This window comes from Catharus ustulatus, chromosome 8, assembly GCF_009819885.2.
Source record: "Catharus ustulatus isolate bCatUst1 chromosome 8, bCatUst1.pri.v2, whole genome shotgun sequence".
Taxonomy (NCBI): Eukaryota; Metazoa; Chordata; class Aves; order Passeriformes; family Turdidae; genus Catharus; species Catharus ustulatus.
Window position 1 is genome coordinate 14,963,248 of NC_046228.1, and position 13,083 is coordinate 14,976,330.

The following is a 13,083-nucleotide window of genomic DNA, read 5'->3' on the forward strand; positions in this document are numbered from 1 at the left end:
GAATTAACCATACGATAATGGACAGCATCCTCCCCCCCTTCCTCCCCTTTAATGCAAAACAATGCTTACTGTTTAGTATTAAAATTAATATATTGTTTAATCTTAATTTAACCCCCTCGACGTATTGTACAGCATGAAAAAAATAAGGGAGACTTAGTTAAAAACCTCGACCTATCATGTCCCTGTTTGCTATGCCACTAGCCATTCTTCACTGTAAATTTTTTTCTTTTATCTTTCCTTTCTTCACTTGATCCACAGCTTCTCTTACTGCAGAATGGAGGAGTGGGGGGGGGGAAGTAATATTATTTGGACTGTAAAAAAGTAATTTATTGGACTGAAAATTCAATCCACATTGTAAGCCATGTTCTATGAACTAGATTCAAGATGGAATAATGCCAATATGCTTTTACTTTTAAGCACGTGGTAGCTTGCGTGCTAGTCACAAAGATTACCTTTAAAAATAAAGAAATAACTCCCCAGCGTGGATGTGTAACAAAGCTGACTGTCAATAATAGTAAAAGATTAATTTTACTGACAGGAATAAGCACTGTAACCCCAGGTTCTGAAGGGCGTTGTACTATTAAAATGAATAGCTTGCAGAAAAGGAAGAGCTCAGGAAAAAAAAACCCCAAAGGCCCCAAATTCTTCCATCCTAGCGACAGATCTTGTCTTCCAATGCACTCCACAAAGATCCCGTCCTTCCGAGCCCCCTCTGCCCTGGCAGCCTGTCGGGCGCTGTCAGCAGGGGGAGCGCCGGGCGCGGCTCAGGAGCTTCGGGGAGATGCTGAGCGCAGCCCGCTCCTCTCCGGCGAAATCCAATTGTCTGCTCCGTGTAGAGGGAGATGGAAGAATTAGAGCTCATTAATTTAATTGATGTAACATTTCTTTACTAGAGCAAGAAACCCTCAAGTTAGTCCCAAACTGAGCTCTTTGAGGTCTGATACCGAGTCAGGCTCTTTATGTTTTCCTTCTGCTCTCTGCTCACAGGGACAGAGTGAAAATTATCATTAAATTGCAATTCTTTAGTGAAAAAACCCCACGAAATTAGAAAAGACTAATATACAAAGTTATTTTGGTGGATTTTTTCCCCCTGCTAATTTGTTCTGGTTTGCTTTTTTGTTTTCCTTCTTTTTTTTTAACCCCAAAGCCAAGAATTTTTCTCTTTCCTCTTTCTGTCTTTGGTGAGAATTAGCTGAGGCTCAGAAAATTAGCCAGAATTTGTCCAAGGTAATCAGGAGGAGGAGAAAGGTATGACAGACTGCTCTTTTTCAGCATCAGTTTAATCTACTCAATTTTTCATATAGAACTGCACCTCTTGTTCACATGGAGTAATGAAGCTGACTACTGGCATCTTAAAAAAAAAAATTAAAAATGACAATTTCATGTGAATAGCATTTGAAGCTTTAGCTTCAGTTTCAGAAACCAATGAATGTAGATGTTCACAGTATAGAATGTTGCTCCTATTTGTGTTGGTTTTGCAGCAAAGCCCCTGTATTTGGATGTACAGACAATGATTCCTTATTGCTTTTCCACTGTCACTTATGGCAGTGCTGACAGGTGGTGTTTAGATATGAATTACATTTACAAGTGTCTGTGAGTCTTTGAAATAGGCAGAGATGAAGATTTTTCTCTAGGACAAATCTGTCATGGGTATTTTGTGTTAGGCAAATTGGGTACAGCAGAAGGGCAAAATTTAGTTTTTTTTTCTCATGCTGCAGTTCCAAAGAGGTTCCTCCAAACTGTCCTGCCAGCATAAGCAACTTCTGCTTCTCTTCTTTCTTTCTCTTAATTTCTTTCATTATTCTGGTACAGCTGTTTGTGCAAGATTTAGATCAGGGGAATAATTCCACTGGGAGGAGGGAAGGAGAATTTTTTGTCTGATATTTTTTTTCGCCCCCAGGTGGGTTGGTTCTCTGGTCTAGTTTAAGGCCCAGATAGAGTGAAGCAAAAGCAGGGATAGGGAGTCATGGGAACTGCAGGATACCAGTCATGAATGCACAATGTTTCCAAGTACGAGGGCATGATTTCTGAAAACAGGTATGTTGTGTTCAGTTTCCCCCCTTCCCTGCAGTTACATGAGCAGTGGCAAACAGAAGGAGCAGCAGGAGTACATTGGTGAAAGCTTTCACAGCCTGTTTTAACTAAGTGATACAAGCTGCAATGCACTTGCTGGACAGTACTGATTTCCTTTGTATTGCAATGTTTTTTGCATTTTTCCATCCCTTCATTTTACACCACTGAGTATTCACCATTCAGTAACGTGACATGTACCTCGGCGTGTTATTTTCATCACATTGTTCCATGGTTTCCCTTAGCCTGAGGTTTTCAGGAGGTGAAAAAGATATTTATAGCTAAAATTTTTTCTATTTAGACCTTACAGAATGGGATCATCCTGTCCTTACCTCCTAGGTTTATTGTTCCCACTTAAAACAATATTTTAAAAAATGAAAATTAGAGTGTATCTTGCGCTATGCCCAAGAAAAAGGGGAGGAAGGTCTCTGTACCCACACTTTAGCCACATCTTTTACTCTCCTTTCAGCCTTGCTCAGGAAGGTGTTTAAGCATAGGGTTGTGGTTTATGTTTGAAAGATTAAGCACGAGCTGGATGGAGATAAAAAAACCCTGTGAATTCTCTGTGCTTCACTGTCCCCTTGCTGTCCCACCCCTCCTCCAGAGCTGGTAGCTCTGGTCCATTGCAGTACCTGTACAGAGTTTTATCATTTTTATGTCCTGTTGTTTCATCACTTTCTAGACACTTACAGAGACTGATGTTTGGCGTTTAGGAACCATTAGAGGTTATGTTGTGGCTCGTGAAGTTTTCACTTTAGCCATGGAAGGTGGGATCAGTAACCAGTGGTGTTAGGAGGGAGAACTGGATTTGTTCTCCTTAAATGATTTTGGAATCATTATGAAAACTCCAAAAATTCCAACAACCCCAAATCACATAAAAATCCAAAATCATGTAAAAGAGGTGCTTGTTTATCAGTTCATGCTGTTCAGTTCAATTTTTCTGCTTGCTTTGCTGTTAGTCTGATTGTTATGGTTGATATTTGGCCTGTTGTTTTTACAGATTTCACTCCTAACTCAAACACTTTATTTCCTTCTACTTTTGGTAATGGCCAAGATGGCATTATTATTCCTACTAGCTTTGAATTTAAAATGTGCATTCTGTGCCATGAAAAAAAAAAAAAAAAGAATCAGTTGCAGTCCTGTTACATAGGAATTTCAGATTTGTTATAGGCTAAGTTTTAAAAGAGATGTGTGCAATTGCTTTTAAAAGTTTATATTAATGTGAAATTTCTGTGAAATATGAGAAACTAAGTTATATGGGGGGGTTGTCTCCTGTTTATACTTATTTTTTTATGTCTTTTTCCACCTTTTGTGCAGTAATTCTGAGTGTTCATTTTGACTTTAATGACTATTAATAGATTTAATATTTTTTTTATATTCAGAAAAACCCTTACAAGCTCTCTTTACCACAAGCTTTGATATGAGACCAGGGAATAAAGATAAGGTTGTGGATGCAGGTTTTTAATTTAAGACAAAGTGATATGTAAATAGAATGACACTATTGACCATTTGACACTATTTTATTAGAGATAGATGAAAAGTAACTTCTAAAATATTCATTTAATATTGAAGAGTGTAGCATAACAGTAACTACCCAGTAAGATGACTTGTAATGCCTCTTGTTTTGCTCTTTCTGAGCTCACAGCTTTGCAACACTTGTTAGAAACCGACGCAGTGTAACACAAACTTTAGATCTGTGACTGAAACATTAGATATTTATTTGACACACATAATGTACAGTTACATTGCTTCATAACTGCAATATTTCCCCCCCAGACTTAATGTGACACATTGCTATTTAGAATAAATGAAAGTAATTGGACAGAGACATACAAATTGTGTTTAATGACTGGTTTTCTACTAAATGAAATGAGCAAAGAGAGCTTCTGCTTCCGCCTCCAACACACCTGTGGGTGAAAGGAAGAAAAATAATTAGAATGTTTTTAATTTGATTTACTTTTAACTGAGTTTTAGAAGAGAAGACATCACAATTCCACGCATGCATGCATCATATAAAAGGTACTTAGGATCTTAAAGGATAAAATCCTAAGAATAATTGATATATTACAGACAACCCACTTCGGGGGCTTTACACATGTGAGTCAGCATTACCTGAGTTCAGCGATGGCTGATCCCAGCACCTGTGAGACGGGGAGGGAGTGACTTTTTGGCAATTTGTGTGGTTGCATTTCCATTATTTTCAGTTGGAGACTTCTGGGAATTAGGGCTATAGGAGCAACTTCTTAGCAATGCATGTGCTTTACACTGGACTAGTGATATATTTAATAATCTAGTTGGAGAAATGCTTAAAATATTACTCTTGTAATATCAGATTTTAAGAAGAAACCAACATTTAGACATTAGATTGGAGTAAATAGTGCCGGTATCTTTTTACACAAGCTTTGAGGATTAATTGGGAGCTTCATAAATTTACCTTTCATTTCTTCACCCGTCTGTTTTCTCCGAACATTTTTGCTGCTGCCTTCGTGGTGCTGCTCGCGATGAGTGGTGAAGTACCTCAGTTGCCCCATTTTCCCATGCCCTATACCTCTTTAGAAGCAATTCTCAAAGAAGTATATGCATAGGAAAAAGGAACAACGAGCCAGATCACGATCCACTCCACTTGCGGCAAGAATAAACCTGGAACATAAATGTATATATCAAGGAGAACAAAAAATTAGTTTATGTTCTTTACACAACACCGTTTCTTTCGAGATGTAAGGCTGTTAAAAACTACTGCAGAATAAAACAGAGGTTGAAATACGAGACAACCGATATTAATGCATAGGATCCAGCAGTACTTAGTACGTTAAAAATTCATCAGTGCATATTTTTTAAATACGTACAAGAAAGTGCAGCATTCTTAGAGAAAATGAAGTGCAGCTCCATAAATTTGACCTGAAAATTAATTACAAGTTAGTAACAATATCCCCTTTTCAGTATATTGCACTACTGCACAATATTTGATGCTTTTATATTTAAGACCTGAGAAAATACTTGAATTACTGAATAAACGCAGGAGAGAAAGCAAAAGTCTATAAATTATAAAATATGGTAAGATCAGCACTACAAGCAGCAGTAAGACTTACCTGGTTCGCTGTCTGATGCTTGAAGTGCGATGACTTCGTTTTCATGAGAATTTATGCTTTGCTGAAGACCTTGAAGAAGTATGAACTATACAGTGTTACTGTTTTCTTAAGTGATAATCGCTTTGCCCCTTGCCAAGGTATTTGCTGCACCTGCACATTGGGTACACAAAAAGTGCTGCTGAAAACATGGGAAGCATTGCTCATAAGCTGGGGGAGTGCAATAGACAACAGAAGTGATAGGAATAATTAAAGTGGTGTCTTGAAACGTGCGCTGAGAATGAGAATTTATCGTCTGTGTTTTCTTTCACATACATCACTGGTGTTTGGAAAGTGTAAATCTGTGAGAGGACCTTTTGTTCTCAAAGCCTGTGCTGTGTTCTCAGTCTAACTCACCCCCCTTTTCCCCAGCACACTATTTTGAGAATCTCTATCAATGTCCTTCACTTGCAAATGTGACTTTACTGGGGAGATAGCAAGGTCTGTGTACAAGGCTTTCCTCTGCTTATCCAGGCACCAGCCAGGCTCTGTGCTGGATGCCAAGGCTGGGAAACATCTTTCACCATATTTAGTCCTATTTGCTAACAAATTCATTAACCATTTGCTTTCAAGCTACTGTCTTTCTTTTAGGATATTCATTACACTTAAAACTCCATCTCACCCCCTATATAATCTACTTTATATATTATGTATGTATGTTATGTGTTATGTATTAAATCTGAAGTGATTGGCTAAAATTGTTTGAAGTGGCTCAAATGAATGCAGAAAACAACCATGTCACAAGCAGTCACAGTACTAATTGTTACCTACTGTTGTTTATTCACAAATTTGGACACTCCTGATATTCACTGTGTGTTCTTTCAGTACCAGAAGATTTAAAAGTTTCTTTAATTTCCTAATTTTCCTTTTTTCAGACTCATTTTGTTCTTTTCTGTCATACAAAAGTCATTGCATTCTGATTTGTATGCAGCACCTTGAATTTTTTAAAAAATCTGTTTTTCAGTTTATTATCAATGTTTCCCTAGATTTTTACAAAGATACAATCCATTCTTTCAGCTTTTCTTCAGGTTCTGTGCTTGTGAAGCCATCCCAGTTATGATCTGAAGCAAGTACTTAGTTTTGTGATTTTTCATATACAATGGTTACTTCAATTCTGCTGGGCTTTCTGCCTTCCATCAGACAACTGTATCACCTGGAAAGAGAAAAACTATACTGCACAAACCCAAAAAGCGTTCAGAGCTGTGAACACTTTCTGTGAGCACATTTCAACAGCTTTTCGTATAATAGCTGTGCTAGGGGAATTGACAGTTTTGGTTTTGCTGTGTGGTGCTCTGAGGGACAGAGAGAAACTTGTTTAGTTGGTTTTGTTTGTTTTCCTGGCGGGGGTGAACATGAAATTGCTGGATTGGCAGCTGGAATATTGATGCTGTTTAATCTCTAGTCTTGAGTTCTAAGCAGGCCATCTAATGCCTTTAGATGTGAGTGAAGCTCAGGTTAAGGGCTCTACCACAGTAAACCAGAATGAAATCTGGTGTGGGGTCTGAAAGCTCTGTAAGGGTCCTCACTGGGAGTAATAAGATCGTTCACTCGTGTGTGAAGGAGCAGTCTCTTGATTTTTGTGCTTTATATTTGCCACTATCTGTCTGTGGATTTGGAAAGTACCTGCTGCAGCTGGTTTGTAATGTATCAATCTTCCTTCAGAGCACAGTTAAAGCTGCTTTTGGTTTGGATTGCAGAATTAAACCTTTATTAAACTGTGTTTTATTCAGAAATATAAATAAGAGCAGACAACTTCGAAGTTTTAGAAAAAAATTTAAAAGAACACACCAGTCAATCTTCTGCCTTTGATGTTGAATACAAAGTGGTGACTTAATCCTTTTTAACCTCAAGGCATGTTTTCTGAAAGTTACTCTATTCAGACACTCCTCTGAAAACCACATAAAGTTGGTAGCTTGTGTAAAATAAATTGCCTGAAATTTTAATGCATTCAAGAATTGATATGGCCAATATTTAGTGTTGTATGAGTAATTTGATATCATAAATATTTAACAACATTTTCTATAAAAAGATTCAAGCAAGCTTCATTAAAAGAGAGGGAGTTTGGCATTTTTAAACTGATATTTAAAATATAGTGGTCTAAGTAAAGAACATTCTTAATTGCATATAGCTGCCAACTTCTGAGCACTCTGTTTGAACAGCCCCTTTGGAATGTTAAAAGCTATTCTAGACTGCTCCTCTAAACCACTTGTAGCCTCTCCTTCTGTGTAGGATTGCTGCAGAGCAGATGCAGCCAGGTGGGAAAACTGGGCTGTAACACAGGGATGTGAGTGAAAGCTCTGGATTTATCTTCCACTAGCTGCATGATTTATAATATTTGAAGTGTAGCTTTGAAAGAGAAAAGGTTTGAATGCAGCTCATTGGACCTGTGTGGCAGGAAAAGTATGATTAGGCTGGAGGCATAGTTTACAGGAATCTGCAATAGCAATTTGAGAGGTCACTATTACAAGATACTACTTACAGTCAAACTGAGCTCAAATTTGTAGAATAGTATTTCTCAAAAAACTTTGGATATGACAAAGTCAGGCCTTTTCTATTGAATTTCTCATACATTTTGGATGTAGAAATGGTGTTTGTTAGACCTTCTGCCATAGCATCTGAATTAAAACTGGAAGACTCATTCTTAATTGCTGATTTTGTGTAATGACCAAGGGGAGGAAGATCAGAAATGGAGTTAGTTTGTGTATTATGAATGCAGACTGAAGAGAACTGTTAACTGGAATGGCATCTACCAGCCTACAGAGCTGGCTTTCAAAATGGAGCATACACATGCACAGTCTTGTGTAAATGGTTTCTCCTTACCTCTAAGTTTCATACTTTATTTAGAGTTGGTTTTCTTGGACCAATAGGCCTTTTCTAAGCAACAACAGGATGATGATCATGCATTTTCAGACAGTGGGCATGTAAGGGTGCTTGGTGCCCACAACGAATCTGACATTCTTGATGAGTGCCTGGGTGGTGCATGCACATTTTAATGGTTGCATGTTGAGCTCAGTAGGTTTTTGTCTGTTAATTACACTCTGTCATTGTGCTTATCATAAGCACAGTATGTGTTAATTGGGCATTCTGAAAACAGCTTTTAAAACATTCTGAAGAATGGATGTTGCTATATCCCAAAAGGGCTTTGGGTTGCAGTGGCCTGAGTTGGGATTTTTCTCAGGACTAGGGCACAAGCACTTTGTGGTGTAGGGATGTTTTTTGCTTTCCAGGCCTTCCATATACAATCAGTACCTGTATCAGTCTCCTTTTATTCACTACTGACAAATTGATTTGTACCTCTGCTTAACCAATGATGACAACATTCATTGTTACTTTTTCAAATGAGAATCTTCTTCTTTCCACTCTACAAAAAGGTTTTGCTCATACATATACAAAGATTTTTTATTTGCTTTCTAGAAATAGTTTGTTTTTAAATCACCTTTTACTGCAGTACCTACACAAACTATCTTGATAGGTTATTGTGAGACTGATCACATTGCTCATCATGCTGACTGATTTGTCAGCACTAATTAGTGAGGCTAATTGTCTCATTGTTTAAACCTCCCCCCATCTTCTGTTTTGTACTTCAGTGCATGGAGTAAAAATTATGTATGTCTTGTTCTGTGATGAATCAGAGCCTTTCTCTCTGATGATGAACTGCCCTTAATGAAGCTACAGCCCTGCATTGCCCTGTGTGATTCACCAAACAAAAACCAACAAAAGCTTCTTAATAGGTGACTGGGGAAGCTGAAGGGCTTTGCAGACAAAACTGCTGAATTTAAATTAGCCAGGTTTTAAGTTTTTAATTTATTCTGTAATACAACATACTTACCTGGACAAACACATAATTAAATTACTATTACTTGTAGCATTTGTGATAAGTGTTATAAAGGAAACCATTGCTAAATGACACTGAATACATAATATTTATATATAATGCTCTGGAAGTTTTATATAATAATCTTCTGACCAAGTTGAGTTTATTTTGTGAACGCAAATTACTTCACTCTTTGGTGCCTAAAATCTTCAATGTTTAGCTTAAAAGTATGACCACTGCAAATTCATTTCAGGAAAAATGTAGCGAATGCATAAAACCATCAGCAAGTGATCCTTGCAAAAAATGCCCATTTGCACAAAATCCATTTACAGAATATTATATAAGCAGAAAAGAATGAGCATTCTTGTTTACAAATGCCAAATATAATTTTGAACCAAGATGCATTATTCTTTCTTTCATTTTAAAAATTTTTTAAAAATTATTTTTATTTAATTGCCTTAAAATGAAGATGCATGAAATGGGAGCAGATAGTTGAGGCATAAATTATAAAAACTATGCTACTGTCAGGAATGGTAATGCTCAAAGCTGTTGGAAAGAAAGCTTGCATATTTTGTCTGAAAGAATGAAACTGGCAAATATCTTAACTGCTAAAGGAACACAAGATACAGTAGTTGGCCTTCAAAAGTGTTTTTTCTGGGCTAAGTCATGTGAACAAAGTTGTTTTTTGCAAACTGCAGGAAGCAGCTTATGAAAATCAACTGGAAAAAACATTCAGAGATCTGATTCAGTGTCCACTGAAGTCAGCAAAAGATTCCCAGTAAAAACACTGGCACCTCAAAATCTTTGGGGTGTATTTTCTCCTTTTGTTGTGAGGGATATATGAAGTGCCAGTATTTTACACATCAAAGCTGAAACCCTGCCTAACTGGACAGATGCAACAGAATTCCAACATAATTAATATAATTGTTTTTTAAATGAAGATATTTGATCTGATTATATTTAAGTTCCACTTGGTATATGTTAACTAACACAAACATGTGTTGAAACTACCCTAAAAAGGTTTTCCTATCCTTCAATTGCCTCTTGCTGTTCTTTTAAAGGAGGAAAGGCTCCTACTCTTTCTGCTATTTGATTTGGGATCAATTTTTTTCTTCCCTGTGAGTGGCTTTTACCCTTTTTTCTTCCTTCAAAGCACTGTTGAGCAATGTGCTTGTAGGGTGATCTACTGGTAGAACTCAAACATGCAGAGTTACACTTTTCACTTATGTGGTACACAGTTGTCTTAAACTGCAGAACACTCTGGGCTACCAAAAATAACTGATTTCAATTTGGCACATCAGGGGAGGCTAAATTTGAACAGTTTCTGGCGTGCTGGTGCTGTCCTCTCTCTGCCTCCCAAGTGGTGTTTCTGAACTAAATTGTGATGCAACATTATGAACGATGCATCTCGAGTGTGTGGTGAGCTGCCAGATGCTTTTGCACAGAGGTGTCTTCCCCAGGGTATCAGTGAGGAAACAAACTGGCAAACCCTCCTGTCCTCAGCAGGACAAAACTTGTTTCACAGCTCCCTGGAAAGGATTGTTGAGCTTACAGTAAAGTTATGACTGGGGGCATAAACTGCCCCAAGCCTTCTAATCTCTGCCAGATGTGTAGAGTATAATGAATGCTCCACAAAATGGCTTTGCATTTCTGGCTTCTGATATCTGAACTGAGTGTTCATGTACAACCTGAGTGGATCACTCCAATTGATTCTGCAGTGGAGTATACTCTAAAACAATTTTCATTGTAAGTCCCTGCAGACAGAGTGACTTTAAGGGAAAAAAGTTGTGTCTAAATTTGAGCATTGATAGAAGTATTTAAACCATTGTCACCTTGTTTTTCACTAGAAAGGAGCATAGAGAGTAGTTTTAAAAATTTTTCTCAATTTTTTCAGTGCTTGCAGGTGACTTTGCTGTCTTCATTCATTGTGTTTCATTAGGACACTAATTGAAATAGTAATGCATTCAGTATAATACTGGGAATCCAGCATGTTCAAAGATAAACCTCATGTTCATCTTTGCAGAAATATAGAGGAAGGTGTAGATAGAAGGCAGGGTAATGAAGGTAAATCCTTAATTGAGTCAGTTCTGAATCTTTCTAAAGGTTCTGTTTTTTACATCAGCAGAGAAAATCTTAATAGACCACTGCTACCTCTTTGTTTTTCCACTGAGTCCCAGCCACGTGCCTCTGTTGCTTATTCTGTGCTGGTTTTGCCTTTATGTGTTCCTCTTCATAAGCTACTTCAAGTCACTAGTTAGTTTTCAGTAGGGGATTAATTAAAAAAAAAAAAAAAGTAGAACTAGATTGCCCATTTCCATAAAAGCAAGAAAGCAAGATTTGCTGGCCTGACTGCAGCACCACACCTTCAAAGTATAAAAAGCCAGAATTGCAGGAATTTTTCTGTCCCTTGACTCAGAAGGGTGCTACTGCTATGTGCCATTTCCACACACCAGGTTTTGTCTCTAATTTAAAATTGGGAAGATTTTGTAAAAATTATGCATTTCAGATGTGGAAAAACACCTACATGTTGATAAATTGTGAGGATTTCTTTCACCTGTAAGTAAATGTACTGGCTCATAAGACTTGAAGCACTTCAAGTATTTTCCTGACTGATTAGTAAATGGCAGCAGCACTTCTGAACAATCTGTTGGCCTCAAGTGCAGAATATCTCCTGCCTCTCCTGTGGACCAGTCCCCAGCTGATGTGGATGAGTAAGGATTTGTGGGGTGAAATTGTGTGGATTCACAGCAGCAGGCCCTCAAGTTTTCACGCGGTTCATTGAACAAAAATTCATATTTTAGTATTTAGGAACTTGTTCTTTAGCTGAAATCTGAATCTATTAGTTTTGTAAGCAACTAAACTGACTGTAGCCAAGAGCTTCACAGGCCCTAAATTAAGTAACTTTACAAGTTTACACTTAAAAGAATAGTCTTATTTCAGTAGAATTACTTATGTGAGTAACACAAGGAAAGATATGATCTGAAGGATGTGATCTGAAACATAAAGCTTTAACATTTATGCAGTTGATCTATATCTTAGTGCTTGACATTTTGACCAAGAGACTTATATTTTTCCCCAATCTGCTCTACAGCCACAGGAGGAAGCACTTTTGATGAAGCTCAGGCAAATCCTCTCTCATTTTAATTTCTCTGAAATAGAAATGGAGACAATACAGCAGCTTGCCCTACAATGCTGTCACCGAAGGGATGCAACATCCTCAAGAATCATACTAACAAGAACCAGACAATGTTTTTTCTATATTCTTTGTATATCCAATATTACCTTTAGTAACATAACAGATGGACAAATTCAAACAGCAGCCTTGGCAAAATATGAAAACTTCATTTAGCATGGGTACAAGTTACTGATATCAAAGAAGCTGGGAATTAGTGAGGAGACAGAATTATCTGCTTGTGCTGCCAGAGGGAGTAACAGCAAAATTAACCTTGAAAACTGTTTGGAGAGCATTCTTGTGAAAACAGTGTGACACAATGTTGAAGTTATGGATATGAAGAGGTCAACAGTTCTTAACTGATTGTGGGCAGTTACATTTTATGGTTTTGAAGTAATGTTACAGCAGACCTGTTTGTTCTAAAATTTCTGAGTACAAATACAGTTTACTCATATTTTCTGTAGTCTGATAGAAAGATTTGTTCAAATATTATGTTGTTCTCCCCTGTTCTAAAAGCAAAGTTCCATTCAGGTATTTAATTTGAACATGACAAAAATACAGCGCCCCAATCTTAGGCAATTCTTACTTCAGGCTCAGTCCTGGTTAATCAGCAAAATAAAATAATTAAGTAGAGTAAGAATAAAATTAATACTTGTTCCATATATTTGAAGACCTCTTTTTCTACTTGTAGCTGAAACCTACTGCAAACCTATCAAACACATTCTGTTTGTTGTGATCAGAATTCATATTTCAGGACCAGAGATTTTGTTAATATTATGTTTAGGTTGATTAGGGAATACTGACTTGGACATATTTGCTGTAGACTCCTTGCTAATATTTGGTGGTTATGAAAAACAGTCTTCTAGCCTACTTTTTAAGGGCATTATGTTTAAAATGTCTAT